The sequence below is a fragment of the Numida meleagris genome, chromosome 7, assembly GCF_002078875.1.
Source record: "Numida meleagris isolate 19003 breed g44 Domestic line chromosome 7, NumMel1.0, whole genome shotgun sequence".
Taxonomy (NCBI): domain Eukaryota; kingdom Metazoa; phylum Chordata; class Aves; order Galliformes; family Numididae; genus Numida; species Numida meleagris.
This window is the reverse complement of record NC_034415.1, coordinates 3,629,373-3,635,372: the sequence shown is the minus strand read 5'-3', so window position 1 is coordinate 3,635,372 and position 6,000 is coordinate 3,629,373.

Below are 6,000 nucleotides of genomic sequence, written 5' to 3'. Positions count from 1 at the left end.
TTAAGGATGGGTACATTATTCTGAATTTATTCACTTTAAAAATTTATTCACTTTAAAAATTTGACTGATTTATTGTCAAGTAAAAGAAAGTATTCTTACAAAAAAAAGCAGCAAATGTCCCGTAACTTCAAATCATATAATTGTCTTAAGTATTTATTATTAAGTATTAAACAAAACAGTTAGTAATTAAGTGAACACAGTAATAAGCAAGTCTGTGTAATTTATAAGACAGACAAATGTCTAATTGCGAATTCTATATTTGTAGAAATTATGGGAACACTATCTCTGGTGTTAGAGATTAGGCTATATGAATAATATATATTATATGCTGTAATGCCCCTCATCTGTATTTAATCTAGTTGTCTGTTTTTTGTTTGTTTTTTGCTTTGTATTTACCCTGAAAGTTATAGATATGTTTAGAGGAATCTACTGATCGACTGAAATAATCTGTAGATAGCCAAGAACTGAAGGAAGATCAGTGTTTCATTTAAAGAAAATAATAGCTGAATATCTACAGTTGGAACATTTTTTCTGTTTTCAGCAGTTCTGACTGAATTTCGTTTGCCAGGCAAGCAGCCATTGGAAACCTGTCTGCTTTCCACCAAACTCACCGGGCAAACTGCTAGGTTTCCCTGAGCTGCAAAACAGAAACTGCTCTACAATTTTGGTTGCAAGGCCCAAGTACTGGGCATTTGTGCAGCCTCATCTTGCAGGAATGCTAGAGGCCTGAATTTCCTGGGAACTCTGACCTTACTCCCAGCTCCTCAGTGTAAACACTGGAAGCGATCAGAGGAATCCTGATGGGAACATGAGCTCTAAGATAGTATCAGCTCTGGAAGCTACAGCAGCAGGCTCTGGGCAGACTAACGAGTTCAGGCATCAATGGCTTGCTTTATTTATTTTTTTATTTTTATTTATTTATTTATTTTTCCATTAGGAAATAGAGAACTGAGACAGTTATGCATTTTTTGCACGTGCATATATTTTTTTAAGTTCACTCTCTTTCCTTCCAAGGCACAACAAGTCTTTTATCAAAGTCATTGAATAAGCACAAAAAGGGAAATCTGGGGTTTTGATCAGCTCTATCTCCCTTGGGAATGTTCAGTGTTACTAACATTACATCCTTTGTACAGGACCATGCAAATGCAAGTAGTGGAATGAATTAAACAAAGTAACAACATAGGCTTGGAACTATGAGATTAAGTTTGTAGGATTTAATTTATTTAAGTTTCAACTCTGCTTCTTCCTTCTGACTTGTATGCAGCAGGAATCAGCTTTGGATCATCACGCCCCTTCCCTTGCAACACAGGACTATTAAACAGTGGTTTCTTGAACGGCAAACTGACCCACATGGGAGGCAAGAATCCAGTGATGACAGTTTCTTGTCCTATCAGCAAATCTACAAATAGGCAAAATGCACTCATCTTCATACTTTCTGCACAGCCAGTGAAGCTTTTTTGCAGATTTTAAAATAAAAGAGAAATCCTGAATGCAAATCAAACTCTGGACTAATCCCCAATAATTCTACCATTACGTGCCCCAAACTAGATTCTCCTTTTTGGAAATTTAGATAGTTCAATTTCTAAATTAGGCAGGGTTTTCCCAGAGATTCTCAGTCTGATACTCCAATGGAGTTCCAGAAGGTCGTTCACCTCATGGTTAAAATCCCACTGCTAATTCCTACTCTAACTGTAATTGCCGATATACAGCCATCTTTTCATGGCCCATCTTTGCCTCTTATCTTATATTCTTTAAAGACGCATACTCTGTGATACATTTATAGACATCATAACGTCTTAGCATTCTTTTTAGCTAAATAGTCCAAGTTTCAAGGGACTGGTGGCATACTGACTATACGTGGAGTAGTACCGCAAAATGCATAGAATAAACCGAGAAAATTGATTTTTTTCTTCTATGAGTCTTTGCCTGAGAGTGCTCTTAGATATTTTCAGGCCTTATTGAGAACAACGTTAGATAGAAACATTTTATCTTTGAATCTGATTTTTTTTCTGGATTGACAGCTGTGCTATAAAAGTGGTGTTTAAGTAGCCCCAGCACATACTTTCTTAACATCTCACCTTTCCACAGGGCTGTATCTCTTACCCTTTTATGTTTACAGTGCAGTTTTGACAGTTAATCCATTTTCCTTTTTATGTCTGATACTTCTTGGAGAAAAAAGCTCTCTCCGAAAGTGCTCATTTTTTGCCCAGTATTTCTCAAACAGTCTCTTAACCTCTTCAGTCTGTCCTCTTCTTGGAGGAATCCTGGAGGAGCTGTTTTTGCAGCATGTTCCAAGTGCTATCATTTCTGAAGGAGGGATCTGCTCTGAACTGAGTGCTTCATTTCAGCAATTCTGCTATGAATTCATGCTTGTAAAAATGTGTTTCCTGCTGGCTCTCGGGCTGAAATTTCTGTATGCTCTTCAGAGCAAACCTATCAGATGACATTAATGCTTTGTCTGAATGATGAGTTAGCCTGCTGAATAGCTGAAGGCTGGCAGGCCACATCCTCAACTAGAATACAGTGGCATAGCTCTATTTGAAGTCAATGGAGCTGTGACATTTCATATTGGTTGGAAATCTCCCCTGTGTGTTCTAGGAGTTCTGTGTGAATCTTCCTGACTTGTTAGTATATCTGATGCAGTGTGAAGCAGACCCACTGAAGATGATAATTTTATGTACAGAATGAGATGTTAGTGTGAGTAAGGGTATTTTATTGAAGGAGAGGAAGAAGATACAAATTACGCTACTTAGGCCAGCCCAAATATTCCTGCAAGTAGTATCTATGCTACAAGTCTGCTAACTGCACGTTCAAAGAGATCAAACAGATTAAGTGAGGCTGAAAACAAATACATGAATAAGAAATGTGTCATCAGCACACACTGGTATTATGGATGAAGTCACTGATATATAGGAAGATTGAATTAGTGCAAAAACATATGATTCAAATATCAGATAAGAATCAGGATGAATTTCTGAGCTGCTTTCCCTACGGAAGGAATATACGATGAGAAAATGAAAATGGGGTAGATACTTTAGTCTGCTGTCTGAGCAGATATTTTTGCCTGTGTACTGGCTGTGCAAAATTAGTTGGGATGTATTCTGGTCTCTATATCTACAAGATAAGGTAAAGACTAATTTTGAAAGAGTATTTCTGATGTTCAAACAACACAGAAAATTGGGACCTTGCATGCGGTTTGAATTCCTCATCAGAAAGCACATGCATCAAAAGAGTTTGAAAATAAAGAGTATGACAAAAGCCTTGTAGAGGTCAGTTCTTTTATTTAGGAAAGCAGTTGCTCTAGTCAGGATTAAACATTAATAAAAGGCTGGTGGTCAGTTTCTAAATGAGACTAGTGCAAACAGTATTTGGAGGAAACCCTCTTGGCTATGTTTATATTTCATGTGCACTTTACAGTGACATGAATAAGCAGCCACTGTGCCATGTTGCTTGCTCACCTCCAGGTTATGCCTCTCAGTTCCTTCACATTTACAGTGCCTTCCTGTGCGCTGGCCTTTATTCTCACATCTTTTCCTAGAGTAGTTGGATGCATTTTTCTCTTTTCTCTGCTGCATAATCTGGCACTACTTCAAATGCTCAGTGTTGTTCTCAGCTAGCTTCCTCTCTCTGTGAAATGATGTTTGTTGCTATGTTTAAGAGCTTTGTTTCTCTGGCTGAAATGATTTACGTAGATGGCTTAGAGCAATGCTGTAGGCCAGTGCATTTCTGCAGTAGAGGTTCTGCTTTCTCTTGCAGACACAAAGAGAAAGGGAGAGCTGGCTGCTTGAAGCTGCCATCTTGTGCTGTGCTGAATGGATAAATAAGGTAAGAGGAAATTGGCAGCCACAGTGGAGCTTTTCTAGCAGTGAAAGAGACTTGCTCACAAAGGGCTGTGCATAACTGAATTTTTGTGGAAAGACTGAAAAAAACAACAGAAGAGATGCTTCTTCCAACAAACTGCCAAAAGCTTCTTATTCAGAAGGACTAGAGGTCCCAAATCCAGGAAACAGGCTGAGATCAGGATTCTTTTAGTTTCAGCAAAGCTAAAGCATTCTGTATTACTGTGTCTGTCAAAATGTAACCTCTGGGACGTGGGCTTGTATTCTGTATCTGCCTTGCACAGTATGCACCTTCACACTTAGATATGTTACTTATGTGTCTGCAGCAGCTCAGTGAGAGGGGAGAGTTTGTATTTAATTGACACTAGAAGTGACAAAGCTGATTTCTGTCATCGACTAACTGGATGGTTCTTTTTATTTATTTATTGCCAAGTGTAAGTTTGGTGTTCTTTAGTAAAGATCTTAATGTTCTTTGTGAAGTACTGTTTTAACAGTAAGCTTTCTACTAGAATATGTTAGATGTGTGTCTGTCTGTGAGTCTGTACACACAACTCTTAAGCATGCAAACAAGCCAACGGTGTTGCCTATGTATGCATCTGAAAAACAGCTGAATGGAGTGGAGCATTTATAGCACCTGTTACTTCATTACAAACCTTACTGGTCTTTTCAGCTACTGCGATTTACAAAGTTTTTTGTTGGTTAATGTAGAATAATTCTAAAAATTCTCATTGATTCAGTGTACTCTGATGTGGATGCATAAAGATGCTTTCCTGAGATGAAATAGTTATTTCTGCTTTTAAACAAGTAAAGGAAGAAATATCAGGAAGGTAGCTTAGAATGGTGATGAAAACTTGTACGTTTTTAATAAGGCAAATAATTTAAGGAAATTAGCTACCTATAGTTTTTGAGTCCTGAGTACTTCTGGTACATAGCAAGATTTACACCTGAATCTTTAATCCAGGTTCTCAGTAAGCTTAAAATCTGGCAATGAAACACTTATTAACAGTGCATTAGTGCTGCTCCTATGAGGGCACGGAGGTATATAGGGGAGATCGATCACAGTTTACAAGTGTCCATTTAGACATGTCAATGCATCCATTTAAACTGCCCCTTTATTAACTGACTAATTTGTTTTTTGCATTTCTGTGCCTTTTTCAGAGCAAAGGCAGAGGCAGTAATAGCAGAAAGCACAAGCTGCTTCCACAGCTCTGTAGTGCTTCAGCTGACTCTAGCTGGAGGGGCAGGTGCCCAGAGCTTCTCAAAATCATGACTTGTGGAATTCTCCCTAAAGATATTAGGTGGAACTTTTTTCTTGTGTATCTGAATAAAAGACCATGTGCACTGATGTACCTTTAGCACTTTGTAGTGTACCGCTCTGCGACTGAGGGAAGGGAAAAATCAAAGCAGAAGGGAAAATAGATGCTGGAAGGCTCATTCTGATGTTACTACAGGTGGTTATCAGCTTTTGTCAGATGTTTGCAAATAACAAAGAATAGTAATATGGGCATTATTCATTAAATATGTGCATTTAATTGTCACTGGAGAGGAGGAGTGGTAAAACACTTTGTATGATAAAGTGAAAGGTTCTTAAATGTAAGTATATGCTTACATAATTTGCAATCACAAAAACCACGATTACTTACTTCTCTATGTGATTACTGCTTGGTCTCTAGACTAGACAATCTTCTTAGGTGTTTGGCAATAAAGAGAACGTTATTTAATATGATGAATCTAACTAAATTGATACGCGTGACTGAAATTCTGTTCTCCATTGAACCAACCAAATAGGGTTCAAGAGTTTGAAATAATGGAAAATGTTGTGGGAAGCATAGTCTGACTACCTTTACAAACATTTAGCAAAGCCTTACAGTAATATGCATGCATTCTTTTCCAACTCTTTCTCTGGTTTCTTTGGAAGTAATTATTAAATTCATACATATCAAAGGTTGTGTTCAAATTCTCCACCTTAGACAATTTGAACACAAAATAGGAATTGCCGTTCTTCTGTTTATGTGGGATGCATTGAGAGTGATCCAAGTATCAAGATCTGGGGAGTAAAGCAGTAGTCATTGTAACAAAGGAATTGCTTTTTTCCTTAAGTATTCAAGACCTTAAAAAGCAGAAAGTCAAGAAACTGCTGCTTTTTTCAGTCAGTAAACAC